At 44.3% G+C, this 19,845-nt stretch overlaps 1 protein-coding gene across 2 annotated transcripts in view; it reads left to right on the forward strand.

The window, feature by feature from the left end:
• The window catches only part of LUZP2 (leucine zipper protein 2), a 1,380,972-nt gene that overhangs the window by 206,103 nt on the left and 1,155,024 nt on the right, over window positions 1-19,845 (forward strand). The gene's annotated exons all lie outside the window — the stretch shown is intronic.

Below are 19,845 nucleotides of genomic sequence, written 5' to 3' on the forward strand. Positions count from 1 at the left end.
CTCATGGTGTCTGGCACAAAGTGAATGATGTTTGAAAAATGCCTTTTTGTACTACAGGTTGTGCTGCAGCCCTTCTCCTGGCCGCAGTACAAGCCGTAGTAGAAAAAAGGCAGTTTCCAACTGCCTACATGTTGGTCTTATCAAATTATGGTGGGTGGTACCACCGGTTCCTTGTTGGGTGGTCTTGTTCCTGCTGCGATGATGGTCGGACGCTCGTCTGACCGCCACCGTAATGAGGCCATAAGTTAGGAAGATCAGATTTTTTTTTCTTTGCATGCAGAAATTATTGTGAGGGATAAAATTAGGGTCAAAAATAGTTTCAGATAATTCAGAAGAGGGGAAAGAGTACAGTCTGAGCTGAGGAAGCCTGCCAACAGAGAGGACTTTTTGGTTCATTCCACTCCTGGAATAGAGCCATATCTGGGGATGGTGCTCAATGCTAGGTTTAGTGTATTACTAACCAGGTTAGGTTGTGTCGGATCAGGTGCCATCTTTCCTTCCCACCAGGCCAGTTTGATCTCAAATCCATCCTAGTTTGCACCTGCAATGAGCACTACTTGCAAACGCAGGAGCACTTTGTTTTCTTTCAGAGGTTTTATTTTTGTTATACCTCATTTTCTGGACACATCCCAGTTCTTTCATACTTGGAAATGCTTACCACTCCCAAGCATGCTTTGGTGTTGCTACTTTATTCAAACATTTTTCTTCGGCGTAGGCAATCACTACACTTAGTTAGTGCAAACTGCCTTTGTTTGAGGCAACTAAAGGAGACTGTTTATAACATTGATTGCCCGTCTGTATATAATGAAAATAATATTTTTAGGGCCTGATATAGGATTCTAATATTTAGTCACTTGCACTTTATAGAAATAGATTGTCATTGCAGCAGGTTAGAAAGCAGTACATATATGTTTATTGCAGTGTTGGGTTGATCATTAATTGTTAAGATAAGATATATAATCTGAGTTTTTATCTCCTCTTATTGATGTTATTGTTCTTTTTTGATTGTTTTTTTAATGTAATTCAATGGTTATTAATCAAAATGAATTGATACTGTTGGGCCATTAGTACATTTTGACAATTGAAAGTGACACTTAGGTAGGCGGTAGCGCATAGTGGACCCTTAGTTGAGGTTTTTGCCCTCCTCCGTTTCCTCTTGATCTCAATTCAAAAATATAACATTGATATTTGAATGTTACAGACAGGGGTATGATAAGACATGATAGTGCTCTTTATGAACTGTTCTAATAATGTATTGTAAAAGACACTGTTTAATATTAATTGTACTGTAATGTTTTTTTTAATTGTACTTTCTAGGTCTATTTATTCAAATCATATAAAGTTTACACTACTACTGGTTACTGCGAACATCCCTGCCAATTCAATGGTCCAAACTGAAGTATAAATTAAGTGAACTTTAGGCAGTGTGTAGTTTTTAGCATTCCACTTTTGGACTGTGTTTTAGTCATGTTAGGGCCAGTTGTACTACCCTTTTTTGCGACTACTAACGGGAAAACATCCCATTTGCGGCCGCAAAAAAAGGGTAATAGCATTTGCGACTCTCGCTATTAGGAAGGGGATTAACTTCCTAATAGCAAGTCAACATGCTATGTACTAGTGTTTTGGGACTGCATTTGCGACCGCAAAACACCCGCAGTTTACCACTTACTTAATGTTGGTGGTCAACCACTCACAAAGGGGAAAGGTTTCCCAGGGTTCCCCTTCCCATTTGTGAGTATGTTGGGAAATATTTTTTAAGAGCAGGCAGTGGTCCCAGAGACCACTGCCTGCCCTTAAAAAAATGAAACAGAAAAGTTTCATTTTTCATTTTTAAATTCATCCTTTAAGGAAAACGGGCTGCATTTAAAAAGAGAACTGCTTTATTAGGAAAGCAGTCCCAGACATCCTCCCTGGGAGGGCCTGTTATTCCCAATGGGCCTGCAAATTGTGAGAAGCTCATCAATATTCATGAGCTTGCAATTTGCGACCCCATTGGGAATCACAAACAGTGTAAAACACATTGTTGTACATGCAAAATAGCGCCTCACAAATTACAAATTGCGAGTCGCAAATGTCTTCCAATTTGCGATGCGCTGTTTTGCAGGTCGTACATCTGCTATCATGCTAGTCCCGTCGATGTAATTTAGGGACTCAAATATATTAAGGATGGTTTTGCTTACATGTAGGCAGTCAATGAGTTAAACCTCACACTTTGCACTTGTGTAGATGTTACTTTAGTCTTCCGCAGATTATGTACGACATGGTTGGACATTTTGCATTTAGTACATGTCATGATACACGATGTAGCTCTATGCAAAAGTAAAAATAATTACCCTAGCTTACCTTTTTTGAATCCACCTTATCTGTCTACCAAACAATGCTTAACAGGAACACAGAATTTCATTTAAAGAGGTGGTACCTCAAATATGTTGATAAAATATATAATTATCAATTACACATGTAGCAGATTGTCAGTTTTTTTCTTTACCTCTTTGACACCATGTTGCAGAACAGAACCAAGAGTGCTCCTGAATAGGGTTTTTTCTACAGGAAATACTTCAATAGAGCATATTGTGTAATTTGTCAGTCATGTTTGCATCATTAGAAAAGATGGAGGCTACAGCCTTCATAAACCCCGTTCCTCTCTTTGCCCAAAGACATACCAATGTTTTTTTCCTATATAGCTGTCTGAGTGACCAGGCTGAGGATACTCACTGAACCGTATGGCATTTTTACTTCACTGTTTCAACACATCAGAAGGCCATGTTAGTACAGTTTAAAAAATGCTGAAGCATATACATCAGAAGCGAGTCATATTTTAGCTTTATCCAGCTATGAGCCTTGGAAGTAAATGTGATTGGCAGTGAACTCCCAGACTCCAAATTGCAAAGGGTGAGGTGAAGCAGTGGCAAAATTATTGAGAGAGAGGGAGAGAGAACAAGAGAGAGAAAGTGTGTGTGTGTGTGTGTTTATGCGGGTGTCTAGTTCAAGTTCAAGTTCGGGCATTTATATAGCGCACTACTCACCCAGAGGGTCTCAAGGCGCTTGGGGAAGGGGTTCATTATTTGTCGAATAGCCAGGTTTTAAGTTCTTCTCTGAAGGAGATGTGGTTTAGAGTAAGGCGGAGGTGAGTGGGGAGTGAGTTCCAGGTCTTGGCAGCCAGGAAGGAGAAGGATCTGTCACCCATGGTGGATTTTCAGATGTGCGGGACTGCGGCGAGGGCTTGATTGGACGATCTTAGTTGGCGGGTGGGTTTGTAGAAGGACAGTCGAGTGTTGAGGCATTTGGGTCCTAAATTGTAGAGGGCCTTGTGTGCGTGGGTGAGAAGACGGAACGTAATTCTTTTGTTGACGGGAAGCCAGTGGAGGTCTTTTAGGTGTCCGGTGATGTGATCTTGGCGAGGGATGTCCAATATGAGTCTCGCTGATGTGTTTTGGATGTGTTGGAGTTTTTTCTGTAATTTTGCTGTGATTCCGGCGTATAGTTTGTTCCCATAATCCAGTCGACTCATGACCAGTGCGTGGGTGGCAGTCTTTCTTGTCTCGAGGGGGATCCAGCGGAAGATCCTTTTGAGAATGTGAAGTACGTTGAAGCAGGAGGATGAGACTGCGTTGACTTGACTGGACATCGAGAGAGAGGAGTCTAGGATGAAGCCAAGGTTATGTGCATGGTCTGTGGGTGTGGGTGCTGTGCCCAGAGCCAAAGGCTACCAAGAGTCGTCCCAGGCAGAGGGGGAAGATCCTAGGATGAGCACCACCGTTTTGTCTGAGTTAAGTTTTAGGCGGCTATGTTTCATCCATTCGGCTACTTCTTTCATGCCTTCGTGAAGATTGGTTTTGGCGGTGTTAGGGTCTTTGGTGAGGTAAAGGATTAATTTGGTGTCGTCGGCGTAAGCGATGATGTTGAGGTTGTGTTGGCGCGCGATGGATGCGAGTGGGCTCATGTAAACGTTGAAGAGGGTGGGACTGAGTGATGATCCTTGTGGTACTCCACAGATGACTTCAGTGGCCTCTAAGTTGAATGGGGGAAGTCGGACTCTTTGAGTTCTCCCGGCGAGGAACGAGATGATCCAGCCCAAGGCTTTTCCTTGTATGCCGATGTTGCTAAGGCGTTGTATAAGGGTGCTGTGGCAGACTGTGTCGAAAGCGGCGGAGAGGTCGAGTAGAATGAGGGCCGCTGTTTCTCCGTTATCCAGTAGTGTTCGGATGTCATCTGTCGCTGCAATGAGGGCGGTTTCGGTGCTGTGTTTGGCTCGAAATCTGGATTGAGATGGATCGAGGGAGTTGTTGGATTCAAGGAAGGCGGCGAGCTGGCTGTTGACGGCTTTCTCAATGACTTTGGCGGGGATAGGGAGGAGGGATATGGGTCGATAGTTTTTAAGTTCAGAGGGGTCTGCTGTGGGTTTCTTCAAGAGGGCACTGAGTTTGGCGTGTTTCCAGCTTTCTGGGAAGGTGGCAGAGTTGAACGAGCAGTTGATGACATCACGGAGATGGGGTGCGATGATGGAGTCAGCTTTGTTGAAGATGTGGTGGGGGCAGGGGTCGGTTGGTGAGCCAGAGTGGATTGAGTTCATTAGGCGGATGGTGTCTTCAGTGGTGATTGGGTTCCAGGCGCTAAGATTGTTAGTAGGCGGAGTAGGATCTGAGGGGGGTGGGGAGGGTTGATCGCTGGGAGTGTTCTCGAAGCTGTTGTGGATGTCGGCAATTTTGATGTAGAAGAAGGAGGATAACGCATCGCAGAGGTCTTGGGAGGGAGTGATGTCGTTAGATGCTGCGGTGGGGTTGGTGAATTCTTTGACGATGTTGAAAAGTTCCTAGCTATTGTGGGTGTTGTTGTCAAGACGATCCTTGAATGCTGATTTCTTGGCAGATCGAATCAGTTGGTGGTGTTTGCGGGTGGCTGCCTTGAGGGTGGCCATGTTGTCGGTGGTTGGGTTTTTTCTCCATGTTTTCTCCAGGGTGCGGCATAGCTTCTTGGATTTTTGAAGGTCATCATTGAACCAGGGAGCCTTTTTGCTGGCTGATTTGATCTGGTGCTTTTTCAGGGGTGCTAATTCGTCAGCACTGTGGGTGATCCATTGCTTGAGATTGGTGGCCGCTTGGTTTGGGTCCGATGAGAGGGCGGGTTGGTTTTGGTTGAGTGATGTGAGGAGTTGGTCGGAGGTGATTTTGTTCCAGGTTCTCCGAGGAATAGGTTGTGGGTGGTTGTGGGTCAGGGTGGTTTTGTAGCTGAAGTGAACACAGCTGTGGTCCGTCCAATGGAGAGCTGTGGTGCGATCGAAGGAAATGTGCTTGCTTGAGGTGAAGATAGGGTCGAGCGTGTGTCCGGCTACATGGTTGGGGGTGTCAACAAGTTGTTTGAGTCCGAGATTGGCCAGGTTGTCCAGAAGGGTGGAAGTGTTGCTGTCGTGTTTGTTTTCAAGGTGGTAGTTGAGGTCTCCTAAAAGAATGTAGTTCTCGGAGGCGAGGGCATGTGGGCTGACGAAGTCAGTGATGTCATCGCTGAATTGAGTGCGGTTTCCTGGAGGCTTGTAGATGAGGGTGCCTCTAAGTGTGGTCCTAGGGTCGGTGTGGATCTGAAAGTGGAGATGTTCGGCGGTTGCAAGATTATCGTCAGAGCTGGTCGTGATTTTGATGGTGTTCCTATGGATGATGGCGATGCCTCCTCCTGTTTGATTGGTGCGATCTTTTTGGATAATCTTGTAAGCGTCCGGTATGGCTATGGCGATGTCGGATGCTGATGATGTGTTCATCCATGTTTCTGTAAGGAAGGCGATGTCCGGTGACGCAGTGTCGAGTCGGTCCCAGAGTTCAGTTGCGTGTCTGTGGACCGAGCGGGTGTTAAGCAGGATGCACTTCAGGTGGTTAGAGTCGGAGCTGTGTATGGAGGAAGTGGATTTGGTGAGGGTCCTGAAGCAGTTGAACTTGCAGGAGAGGCAGGCGAATGGGCCGTGGGTACGTCCTGGGGTGGCTTCGCAGCATTGTGGTGTGCGTCCGGGGTTGAGGGCGAGGAGAGTTGCGGCATCATATGTGAATATAGTGGGTTGGGTGAGGCGGGGACCAGGGGGACTGGGGCTGGGCGCGGTCCAGGCGCGGACGGGCGTAGACAGGCTTACCTTTGGTGCACCTTCGGCGCGGCCGCAGCGCGTGGACGCTGCACGTAAATTCATCCGTCTGAAATGGGGAGTGGAGGGGGGCGGATCGTGGGAGGGTCAGCTGGGAGGCGGGGAGCGGGGAGGAGACACGGTCCACGAGTGACCAAACAACAAAATGGACAGACGGAAAACGAAACTGGGGCAAAGTTACACGACCACAATGAAGACAATAAATAAACAAGTCAATGCAGCGCAATATGCAATAAATGTAAATACAAACAAACGATACCAGGCGCTATGTTAGCTTCGAGGCGCTTTGGAAATGCAGGCGATGTCGGAGCGCGATCACAGAGGCAGGTAATGGGAGTCAGGAGCAATCACTGGGGCAGGCAGTGGGCAATGCGACCAAATTCAGCAGGAGGAGGGGAGCAGTCAGCCAGGGGATTGAGGCGGGGAGCGTGGAGGAGCGACCGCTATGGAACTAGTCCAGCTGGTCACAGAGGAGTGTAGGGAGGATCGAGCTACTCCACCAGTGGGTGGGAGGGGCAGCTGGGAGGCGGGGAGCGGGGAGGAGACACGGTCCACGAGTGACCAAACAACAAAATGGACGGACGGAAAACGAAACTGGGGCAAAGTTACACGACCACAATGAAGACAATAAATAAACAAGGCAATGCAACTCAATATGCAATAAATGTAAATACAAACAAACGATACCAGGCGCTATGTTAGCTTCGAGGCGCTTTGGAAATGCAGGCGATGTCGGAGCGCGATCACAGAGGCAGGTAATGGGAGTCAGGAGCAATCACTGGGGCAGGCAGTGGGCAATGCGACCAAATTCAGCGGGAGGAGGGGAGCAGTCAGCCAGGGGATCGAGGCGGGGAGCGTGGAGGAGCGACCGCTATGGAACTAGTCCAGCTGGTCACAGAGGAGTGTAGGGAGGATCGAGCTACTCTACCAGTGGGTGGGAGGGGCAGCTGGGAGGCGGGGAGGAGACACGGTCCACGAGTGACCAAACAACAAAATGGACGGACGGAAAACGAAACTGAGGCAAAGTTACACAACCACAATGAAGACAATAAATAAACAAGGCAATGCAGCGCAATATGCAATAAATATCAATACAAACAAATGATACCAGGCGCTATGCTAGCTTCGAGGCGCTTTGGAAATGCAGGCGATGTCGGAGCGCGATCACAGAGGCAGGTAATGAGAGTCAGGAGCAATCACTGGGACAGGCAGTGGGCAATGCGACCAAATTCAGCAGGAGGAGGGGAGCAGTCAGCCAGGGGATCGAGGCGGGGAGCGTGGAGGAGCGACCGCTATGGAACTAGTCCAGCTGGTCAGTTGTCAGAACTAGTCCAGTTGTCTGCGTGTGTGCCATTGAGGAGGGGCATCCCTTTACAATTCATCTTGGAAATTCCCATCTGCCAATGGAGCAAATTGATTAAATCTGCTGATGGACTGCCCTATGAACCAATGCCAAAAGCCCACAAAATCGCAGTACCCAATGACTAAAAGGCCCTTTTTTATATAAATGCGTATGTGCTATCTCGCAGGTGAAAACTAAAAGCAGCGCATGACCAATTTAAGAAATATTAACAGTTACTTCACACATTGTATTTAGGTTATTGTTGGCCCTAACAGAAAAATTATATATGAGGTACTTCAATATATAGCTGTGCTGCAGCACAACTTAATAGTATGATCCTTTTTAATTGGATCTAGGGAATACTTTAATTATACATATTTAACCAAAATTTAAAATAACAGACAATGTACACTACACTAGTTAAACCTACATTTGATCTAAAAAGTGAGAACGTACTTAAAGTAGCAATACTTAATGTTTTCCAGTGGTAGGTATAGGGAGTTGTGAGAAACTGAGTTGTGGGTTGAGTAGGGTGTGGGACCTTCTCATGCAACAACTGCAATCATTGTCAAGGAGAACCACAAAAAGTCACTAAATTGACCAGTGCTTTACTCTCTCTTAGCTTGGGACAGAAACAGTCAGGTTTTTCTTACAGGCAATATGTGAAGTATTTAGGCAGCAGTGAAACTGAAATAAAGTGAAAATACAACATAAGGAAAATCCCAAACCAATTTAGAATAATAGAGTACATTTTAATAAATTATTTGACACCAAAATGACAAACAGCCATTCAGAAGAACAGTGTTATGTGTTTTATAGAGTTTAAATTGAAAAAGAGCACCTAAAAGATAAACAGCACCAACCGTGGGCATCTAGGTGCACAAGACCGGGTCAAAGTAAAAAGTTGTGACCAACCGTGATAGAGCGTGGTGCGGATGCACAAAGTGGATAGAGCCTGGTCTCCGCTTACCTTCGGACTTGGAAGAATTTCTTAAGAAAAATATCTGAAAAGGTAAACCTTAGCAGGGCTAGGCAGCCGGTGGTTACCGAGGAGGAGCCTCTGGACAACGTTGCGGTTAAGATTTCTACATTCAAACTAAGTCTCTTTTATGGAAGTCAAAAATGTCCAGCAGGACAAAGATGCATCCTGTAGCTGACTAGGGCTCTGAAAGAGAAGGATTTGCTGCTGCTGAGAAGAATATAGTGGAAGCTGCCGTGTAGTCAGGCTTACCGGCAAAGCAACTTAGCAGGATGGGTAACCAGGTAGGTCTAACTCCCCTCTCGCTTCTCAGAGCACCTTTTGCCAAGTCCCAAGTGTTGGAGTTGGGCTATTTCGGCATCTGTAGCACCACATCAAAGGGCCCGGACTGGGGGGCACCACTTTCATGGTCAGTACTCATTTGGCTGGTTTCAAGATTGTTGGAATCTTTCCTGTCCTTGAGCCTCTGATCAGGAGACCAACCAACTAACCCTTGGAGTTGCTCTGGAAGTGTTGGGTTCCAGCAGGAAAGAGGGTCTGAAGCAGGCTTCGGGCTGCAAGACAGTTCTCTTGGCGTAGGACGGCAGTTCTCTGAAGTATACAACAGGTGAGAGACCGCAGGACAGTCCTCTGAATGTCCTCCCACAGTGTGGGTCTGAATTGTGTTCCTGGTCCCAGCTTTGAAGAGTAAAAATCGTCTGCTCCCCCCCATCCCCACACAGAATTGTCAGGAATTTCCTGCCTGGTCCCATGCTTTCTGCAAGTCACAATAGGCTATTGTATTAATGTGAGGGTATTTGTGAGTGTGCTGAGGCTGCCAAGTACACCTAGTTGTGTGACTCAGGAAACAGGCCGCAGGCACCAAACGGGTAGAGCAGGAAAATACATGTGTTCTTTAAGTGGTATTCTCAGAATTGTGACTTATCATCCAACCTTGCCATTAACAAGGATTTTAGATTAAAATTATTTAGACAGCAAACATGATACTTCCACCTGTTCCGCAACAAAAGTTATCATGTATTAAATGTATTATGGTGATCCAATGTTTTCCTATGGGAATGGTAGGCCTCACAGTAGTAAAAAACACATTTCTGAGATTTTCAGTAACAGGACAGGTAAACCATAAAAGTATCTGTCTAACTTTTTAAATACTATCACTCTGCCCCATGGGCTTTTTATGCTTACCTGTATGAAAAATAATGTTTTGGGTCTGGCAAGAGGTTTCTTTTGCCATGTTAAAGAGGCAGTTTAAAAGTACACTCAGGCTGCAATGGCAAGCCTAAAATATGAATTAGTGAGCTGTGTAAGTGAGCGGCACAATATATGCTGTAGGCCCACTTGACCATAAAACATAGGTGAGCACAGAAGGATAGTTAACAACATTCTTAAAATGAGCCAAACAAATGCAATTTGTTTAGAAAGCCAACTAAATTAACTATGGTGAAATAAATTCAAAGTAAACTGATGAAATCATATAACTTTCAGCCTAATCGTAGTCGCTATTTATTTTGAGTTTTGCTTTTTCACATTTCTTTATATATAATGTGTTCAATGGTATCAGAATACAGTACAAAAAATATTCACACATTTACAAACCTCACAAATAGGTACACAAATACATTTGTAACAAAAATACAATTATTGCCCATCTTGGCATCTCCCGACCACATCCTTTCAGAAAAGTTATAGTTGATGGTTACAATAGCCCCTCACAAGTGTGTATAATCCAATGAAGGGTAGCACGTGGGGATAACCTGTAACTCATTTTTTTGTGTCAATTTGCGCATTTCCCCACCAAAGATATTTAATTGACAATATGGTGCTTAGTGTGCTTAGTAATATGGGGTGTTAGTTGTATAGGAAGAGATGGCCCCTGAATACTTCTGCGTGTAATATGTTGGTTTTATTGCTTATGCAGTGCAAAAAGTATGGGAAAACACCCTGCAACCCCTAAATTGTGAATTATCGAATCCTACACTTAACTGTAACCCAAGATGCTATGCACACTATGTGAGTGTTCTATGACAGTTCAATATGTAATTGGAGCACAAATGTTGATAAAGTCTCATAAAGTCTTTTCCTTGTCTTTTATTCAAACAACCTAAAGCATCCAGCCAACACGTGTTTAACACATGTTTTGTTGCTTTGGGGAAATACCCAACCCCGATTTCTTCATGTCTGGAAATGATACATTAAGTCTTGTATAAACAGAAATGACAAAAATGATGGCGAGCAGTATGGTGGGAATTATCACCTATTGTTGACAAGGTGAGCACAAATCACCTTAAAAGTAAAAACTCTATGTGTATTTTAAATCCCAAAATGTTGACTTTTTGGAACTCTAAGATTCGTTGTATAAACACATGAGCACAGTACATCATTATAAACACGAAAGTGATGTGTGAGGTGCATCGCGTGTTCTATGTATGTACCATATAGCCCACATCACAAAAGATCCCATAATAGATCGAGGTAAGACAGTTGGTGAAAAGTACAAAATCACCTATAGAAAATTGTGATTATAAATAGTCCGAAGTGCATGAGTTAAATTAGGTTCTACTTGTTTTGGTCAGTGACACTGCTGACCCGACCCCCCTCTGTGATGAAGTGTCACTGATTGACACTCAACCCTGGGCGCTTCAGGGCTTAAATCTGAAGTGGTCAGGTGCGAGGCAATCAGTGACGCTACCCCTCATCACTGAGGGGAGGACCTCAGAGACCTTTGCTTAGCTGAGGATATCATGCCCACAGGAGCTGTGACTGCCACAGCCCGGCAAAGTTCAGCTCAGGCAGCCAGGAGCCGGCGCTAAATGCGCATATCTGGCTCCTGGCTGCTTGAACTGAAAGTGAACAGTGTCTGTCAGGCTGACCTTTGTGCAGCCTGCCAGACACTGTACATGTGTACTGTACATTGTAGAGTGGTGTGGCTCACTGGTTAGAGGCGGCAGACCCGTAAGCAGAGAACGGCCCGGGACCAGGGTTCAATTCCCGACGCGGCAGGGTCGTGGACCAGGGTCACACGGACCGATAATTCTCGCCTTGGTGCCCACTCTAACTAGGGAACACACTCGGCAACTCTGGGCATTAAGCTAGCCTCATCTCTACAACGGCCCCCCACAGACGCCGGGGATGCCTGGTTTCACCTTGGAGATACCCAGAAAGGGACCATCTCACAGGGAAAACCAGGACGGGTTCCCCAGCGGTCTTCAGCGCCAGGATACTCCATGGAGTCGCAGTGCGCTTTACAAGTACCCACATTTACATTTACATGAGGGGCGCAAGGTGGAGGGGCGTGGTCCCACTGCCCCAATAGGCCTTCTGCTCCTGGTTAGAACATATATTTACACTACGGAATACTATATTTACAAACCAACACACCCTACTAAAGGTTCCCTGCAAATATATGTTCATTGACATGCAATGAGTATCATGATTTTGTTTCTTATAAGGCTCACTATAGGGAGCGCTAGATGCACGCTATTATAGTAGGTAATATTTGCTTGCAGCCTCAGACTCGACATGTTGGTCAGTCCACAGGAAGATTGTAAGGCTTCTGATGTGTGCTGTTTAACTGAGGATTGGGGCAGACACATGTAGCTCGGGGGAATAAATTGGATTCATGGATTAAGGAACAGGTCAATTGACAAATCCATGTTGATTACCCTACAAGATAAAGCACTTGAAACAAGATATACAGGCAGTTTTGGGCATACAGAACCAAATCCAATGCAAGTGAAAATATAATGCAAAATACTTTTTTGCATTTCTTTTGCATATTTTAACCAGGATACTTTTCCTTGGTTACATTTTGCAGCCTTTCTGTACATGGTTCATGGGTTTGGAAGCTACTTAGTGTAATTTATTCAGTGAAAATGTCCGCAAGGCACAGAATGTACAACTGTAATTGCCCTGTGCCAAAGGCTCAAAGAAGCTATGTATTTGCAATGAGTCACCATGAAAATAAACTGTGTTTTCCTGTAAAGAAGTGCCCAATAATGTTTTCTGAATAAGAAGAATTAACACTGTGATCCCTCATTTATTGTCATTTTCCTTTAGCTTTCTCAGTCAGCTATGATAGCATTATCCTCTTCTCAATAAACCATCATTTTCCACGAATTGCTGCAAAAATACAATAATGAAGGAAAGCATTATCTCTTATTGTGCCCTCAGCTCTCATAGTCAAATGATTCAAAACAACATTCTATAAGAGAAAAACATGTTTACTCTCACATTCTGACTTTTTTCAACTCATACCAGTGGGACCATTTTTCTAAATAATGTAATATGCAGATATGAATATGATGTGACGCCTACGTAGACTGTTTCCTGTTATTAGCCTCTAAATTTTGTTTTAGCTGCCTTTCTCGAATAAAGAGGGAGAAGAATAGTTGGTAGTTGGGAGGTAAACATGATATTGAAGAGACCTAAATCTTCAGAGCAATAATTCAAAGGTCATAAAGTGGAGCCACACTGTTTGTACATTTCATTGCTACACTATTTTATATTTCAAATTTTACTGTGATGTCTTTGAAGCACATGTCCCTTACCTTGAGTTGAAGCCATACAAACTTCGACCCACAATGATTATGGCTTTGTGCTGTTACAGAGTGATGCAGAAAGACACATTGGTATTTAATTTGCAACACAAAAGGCATTGTGAGCAGGAAATGTGCCCTTTTTTGATTGCAAAAAGAAAATGTGACATTTCCATTGCTGCACATCGAGGGGGAATTACTTGGACGTTATTATGGCAAACCAGAGCAAACACCCATAGGTTTGGATGAGAAGCCTGACCTCCTAAGGTAACCAGAGCAGTCTCTGCCTCACAAAATGTATGCCTCCTTTAAATAGGAGTTAACGAGGGAAAATGTGAGGGAGGCTGAGCTTGCCTGGCTTCAAGATGGCCGAAAGTTAGACTCTCTCTGCCGATTCCGGCTTTACATCCTCAAAAATCCTGCTTACAACAGCGTAAACCTTACGGAATGCTAAGGAAACTGATGACTAACTGATGTGCAGTCCTCGGACTCAGCCGCGATGCGCTATGGTGCCTCATTGCACCGGAAATAGATGAAGACTTGAGCGGGCCTCTGTGGCTCGGGCTCAGCGACACAGCGCGCATAATGGAGGAGTGTGGCCTGCCTGTGCACGAGACCCATGGAGAACTGAGAGGCATTGAGCTGCCGTCCTGGAGGGGTCAGCTGCTACTGGCCACAAATTGGTTGTTGTGCGGCTGGGGCCGAATGGATCTGCAGCCTTCGGCTCCCCCGTTGTGATTTCATCCAGTAGCCCGGGACCATGCAGCTGCCGGAGAGTGGTTCACTGGCCAAGACTCCCTACACTGGGTGGGTGCGCGGTTGGGCGCCGTTCTCCCTCAAGCTGCAGCGCAATTCCACAGTGAGAGTGGTGGGTGGGCTGGCAGCCACGGCTGCTGTCTCGGCTCTTGCTGACATGATCAGAGCCTTGGGTGCACTTCCTCTGACTGTGTGTGGCGGTGGAAGGCTGATCGCGGCGGCTTGGGGGATGATTGTATTCTTGACCTTACTGTAGTGCTTGCGGTCCCACGCCCGGGGTCGTTGAATGGCCCACATGCTGTTCCCATCGGCCCAGTGAAGGGAAGGCCCTAGACATTTGCTTTTCCTGTAACATGAGGTGTCGCCTACAGTGGGAGCTACTTGACACGATAAGTTGCAAACTTACCGTTACTGGAGTTATTTGTGAAGCAAGAGAGGATAATACCTGTAGTTTCTACCTCTACAACTAGGGACTGAGTGGGAAGACGGATCGAGTCCTAATATAGCAGGATGTAGAGTAGATGTGGTGGCTCCCTGTTACAATTGCACTGTCAACGTTTACTGCTCCGTGTGAGGTTACATCAAATATTGGGACTTTGATTCTCGCAATTTATGTTAGTGAACTTCTCTCACATTATCGAATGCCAACTTGCTCTTAAGCTAAACATTAATCCTATTAATCTTACCTCTTGTTTCCCCCAGGAGGCCTCAATCGGTCAAGCTAGAACGTCCTTATTCTGGTTTATGTACTTCTGTCGGTTTATGATGATTGCCGTTTCCTGATATCACTATTTTGGTAAGCCCTAATGTACCTTACTATGGGCTTTTCTTCCTTTCAGAGGCCGCCTATTGATTCCTTTAAATCTTGGGTTCCGGTGTTTCAAAACTCCTGGTTATTTCTTCCTGATATTCCTTGCACTGGGTTAACGAATATTCACTTCAGTGATTAAACATTATTTTTATATATATTCTTTCTTCTCTGCATTTTTGCATATATATTCTTTCTTCGCTGCATTTTTTTTCTCTCTTCCTTTTTTAAGGCTTTTTCTCCCTTCTTGCTGTCTGCAGTTTTCTAAGAAACACTGATTTAGATGCATTAAAATTTGCTATATAAACTTAATATTTATAAGCTTTTCTTCTGTATTTTCACTATTTTAATGTGTTTTCATTTGACATATCCTGCATTTTCATCTCACGGATATTCAATATGATTTTATAGATATATGTATCTACCATGATTCTTATGTTGTGAACTTTTAGATCTGTTTTTTTGTGTTACATGTGAAGAATACTGTGTTTATGGTGTGTTTTAGTCATTATATTTTTTGTGGTATGTATATTTATGTATCTTTAGTTTGTTGTTCTTTGGGTCAGTGCATTTCAGTGTTGTGACTTTTTTGGTTAGTATATGATGAGTATTTCTATTTTGATTACGTATTTTTCATTTTGGTATATTTATATACATGTATATGTTTGTAATTTTTACAGCCCTGACGAAGTTCCCAAGGCACAAAGGGAACGAAACACGCTGGCTGTGCCTTTGCTTACAGAAAACATAATTCTGAATAAAGAAGAAGATATTTATAAATTACTTTGATCTATTGACTTCATTTGAGTGCACCTTCCTCTTGGGTTTTTTATACTGTTGTGATTTATACATCCTTAAGCAGCGGATGTTGGAAGTGATTGCACCATCTAATATTAAGAATACATAGAACCATTGTGCTTGACCTTGTCTGCTGCTTCAAGTACTTTGGTTGCACAAGAAAATTGCAAAGGTAGAATGAGCAGGAAAAAAAAGCCTCAGAATTGGGATCAAAGACTTGTGATACTGCGTCAGACTCAGACTAAAAACAAATCCTTGCAGCCATATATTTTTATTTATTTATTTATAACGTTTTATATAGCGCGAACTTGACCCAAGAGGGTATCAGAGCGCTTTACATTTAGGATCGTAGCATTACAAATTACATCAGAAACAAGAGCAAAGTAAAGTACAGTACACATAAACAATGATGCAATAATTCGAAGGAGAGAGGGGGTGAAGGAGTAATAGCGGGGAGACGAGGAGGAAACAATGCCCAATGTCCGGCTGGGAAAGAGACGGTCTAGGGGGAAAACCAGGGCCAATCTCCTCATTAGCTGTCAAGCAGCTTCACCGGTCATCAGCCATGTTGCTCAAGTCTCAACATTCAGGAAACAACAGTTTTTCGTTTATTTGATTTGTGAAGGGTATATAGTGCTATCTAGACCCGGAGGTATCAGAGCACAAAACCAGGTGAACGTTGCATTATAAGGTGCATCAAAAGGATTATAAGGTGCTGCCTCGACTCGTGGGTATCTGAGCGCTATAACAGAGGAACTTTACATTAAATTACATCAGTTACAATAGCGTAGTATGGTATAGTAAACAAACAACGAGGTTGAGAGAATTTATAGGAAAGGAGGGGAGAAAGGAGCCGTAGCAGAAAGATGAGGAAGAATTGTGTCCAATGTCCGTAGATACCAATAGAGAGGGAAACGGGAGAGGTGGAGTGAGAAGGTAGAGGACGAGGGGGAAGACGGAAAAGAGATAAAGGGAAAGTCAGCCTAAAGACCGAGTGGGTAGGTGACGGCCAGGGAGATAAACCAAACCCAGTCTCCTCTAAATCTCTCAGGGAAGCATACAACACAGTCTGAACAAGATAGATTGGAAAATTGCTGTGTTAACTTTCTGGATGGGCAGGATATCTGAAAGGCTAGACAAGCATAACGAGTTCCTGGATGCTGTAAAAAAAGGAGTTTTATGTAGAGGACACCTTAAGCACCACGTCCCTTTCACACTCCTCCATTGATAAACAACTTTGGATTGTTCAGGCCAGGGTGGAGGATTTGAAAGATTGCTCAATGCTGAATAATCTTTGTGTGGTAGGAATTGCAGAGTTCACAAACATCCCCAATATGGGGCTTTTTGTAGAACAACTACTCACCACACTGCTGGGAAGACACTGCTTTTCTGCTATATTCGTGGTGGAGAGGGCCTATCACTCACTGGCTCCCAGACCGGTACCTTGGGGCTCCGCTACACCCGATCCTAGCAAGGCTACTTGATTATAGGGACCTAGACAGCGTGCTCAGCAGAGCTAAAGAATTGCAGGAACTTCATTATGAATGAATTGCTGCTTCAATTTACGCAACAAGTGCAGGACGTAAGACAACGTTTTGCACCAGCATTACAAATTACATCAGAAACAAGAGCAAAGTAAAGTACAGTACACATAAACAATGATGCAATAATTCGAAGGAGAGAGGGGGTGAAGGAGTAATAGCGGGGAGACGAGGAGGAAACAATGCCCAATGTCCGGCTGGGAAAGAGACGGTCTAGGGGGAAAACCAGGGCCAATCTCCTCATTAGCTGTCAAGCAGCTTCACCGGTCATCAGCCATGTTGCTCAAGTCTCAACATTCAGGAAACAACAGTTTTTCGTTTATTTGATTTGTGAAGGGTATATAGTGCTATCTAGACCCGGAGGTATCAGAGCACAAAACCAGGTGAACGTTGCATTATAAGGTGCATCAAAAGGATTATAAGGTGCTGCCTCGACTCGTGGGTATCTGAGCGCTATAACAGAGGAACTTTACATTAAATTACATCAGTTACAATAGCGTAGTATGGTATAGTAAACAAACAACGAGGTTGAGAGAATTTATAGGAAAGGAGGGGAGAAAGGAGCCGTAGCAGAAAGATGAGGAAGAATTGTGTCCAATGTCCGTAGATACCAATAGAGAGGGAAACGGGAGAGGTGGAGTGAGAAGGTAGAGGACGAGGGGGAAGACGGAAAAGAGATAAAGGGAAAGTCAGCCTAAAGACCGAGTGGGTAGGTGACGGCCAGGGAGATAAACCAAACCCAGTCTCCTCTAAATCTCTCAGGGAAGCATACAACACAGTCTGAACAAGATAGATTGGAAAATTGCTGTGTTAACTTTCTGGATGGGCAGGATATCTGAAAGGCTAGACAAGCATAACGAGTTCCTGGATGCTGTAAAAAAAGGAGTTTTATGTAGAGGACACCTTAAGCACCACGTCCCTTTCACACTCCTCCATTGATAAACAACTTTGGATTGTTCAGGCCAGGGTGGAGGATTTGAAAGATTGCTCAATGCTGAATAATCTTTGTGTGGTAGGAATTGCAGAGTTCACAAACATCCCCAATATGGGGCTTTTTGTAGAACAACTACTCACCACACTGCTGGGAAGACACTGCTTTTCTGCTATATTCGTGGTGGAGAGGGCCTATCACTCACTGGCTCCCAGACCGGTACCTTGGGGCTCCGCTACACCCGATCCTAGCAAGGCTACTTGATTATAGGGACCTAGACAGCGTGCTCAGCAGAGCTAAAGAATTGCAGGAACTTCATTATGAATGAATTGCTGCTTCAATTTACGCAACAAGTGCAGGACGTAAGACAACGTTTTGCACCAGTCAAGAGGAAGCTCTGCAAGCTGCAACTGGACTACAACATGAAGTATCCTGCCAAACTGCAAGTCCATGCCACCGGTAAGATGCATATTTTTAAAGAGCCATCACAGGTGATTCAATTTCTTAAAATGGAGAGATGCCAGACACTCCAAAAAAGGCTCTGTGGGACCTCAGACAGATAGTGGAGACAAGACTCCACATGGAGAACAATGAGGTCTCATTGCTCCTATTTACTGTAAGGAATGCTAGGTCATAGAGCTTAATTGAAGTGAAGTGAACTTAATTCCTGGTTTGTGGAATTCCGCCTTTTTTGTTGTTTTTCAGTATAGCATCAGTTTTTATTCCTTGTTAATCTCTGTACAAGGGTAACTTGGTAGGGGGGGTAGGGTTGTATTCGACTAAATGCAGTTGGGGACTGCATAGTGTGGGTTGGGATGCAAGGTTGATTGGCTGGCGAGTTATTAATAATCTGTGGTGGTCATGCAATTCCACAGTTTCACTGGATGTGTTTATCCTATATAGGGCTCCATGTGGGGTCTGTGCTGAGCTCGACAGTGCCTGGTACAACTTTACGAATGGCTAGCACAGTGCATTTTTAACATGGAATGTTAGGGGGCTGAAGGAACACAGAAAGGTTAGGAATGTCATAGCATATCTAAAGAGGCAACTTATAGTCATGGCCATACTGCACAAGACACACCCACCTCTTCAGAGTAACATGCTTACACAGAAGCTTCTCCAGGGTAGGTTCTGTGCAGCTAGGTTTACGTTGCATGCTACAAGTGTATTGGTGTGGGTGAACCTAAAAGCAGGGATCTCACTGCAATAAGCATAGGTGGTTCCAAATGAGAGATCTGTCATTGTGCAATGCCAAAAGGATGGGTTAAAAGTTAAACTGGTGAATGTGTGTGGCCCCAACTATGATGACCTTTAATTTTATTGTATGTTAGTTTGATGTGCGATGGGAACACCCCATTAATACTGGGTGGGGATTTCAATGATATCTTAGACCCAATTAGAGACCGATCAAAGGGCCCCACTTGCCACGATCTGCAGCCATTGGAGCCATCTTAGATCAAATGGATGAACTAGATCTGTTGGATGTTTGGAGACAACGCTTCCCTGATGTTGCAGGGATAACCCACTATTCAGCACCTCATGACATACACACTCGAATTGATTATTGGTTCATTTCCAAGAGCCTACTCTCCGAGGTTGACGCTTGCGCTCTCCTCCTGTGCACTTACTCTGACCACGCATCTGTACTATTCGATTTCAAATGGCCTATCAGACAGGTAACAACATTTTCCTTGGACGTTTCCCCCTTTTTTCTTCAATTAACCCTGTATTCACTGCAGACATTGCAACACCAATAGATGTTTTCATCGACAAGAAAATAGGGATGGTAGAAAGTTTTGCCACTAAATGGGAGATTTTTAAGTCTATATAAGAGGGATAGTCATTTCTAAACATACAGGGGTGCTTCAGTCATTGAGGGATCGATTGTCAAAGCTAGATAGGGAAATTTCCACCTTAGAACAGACCTTCTAAAGAACAGGCGATGCAAACATTCTGGGAGATATAAAAGTGGCAATCGAAGAATTTCATGACACTGTACAGGTAAGTGAAATACCTCTGTAAGTATGCTAC

This window comes from Lissotriton vulgaris, chromosome 2_2 (genome assembly GCF_964263255.1).
Source record: "Lissotriton vulgaris chromosome 2_2, aLisVul1.2, whole genome shotgun sequence".
Classification (NCBI taxonomy): Eukaryota; Metazoa; Chordata; class Amphibia; order Caudata; family Salamandridae; genus Lissotriton; species Lissotriton vulgaris.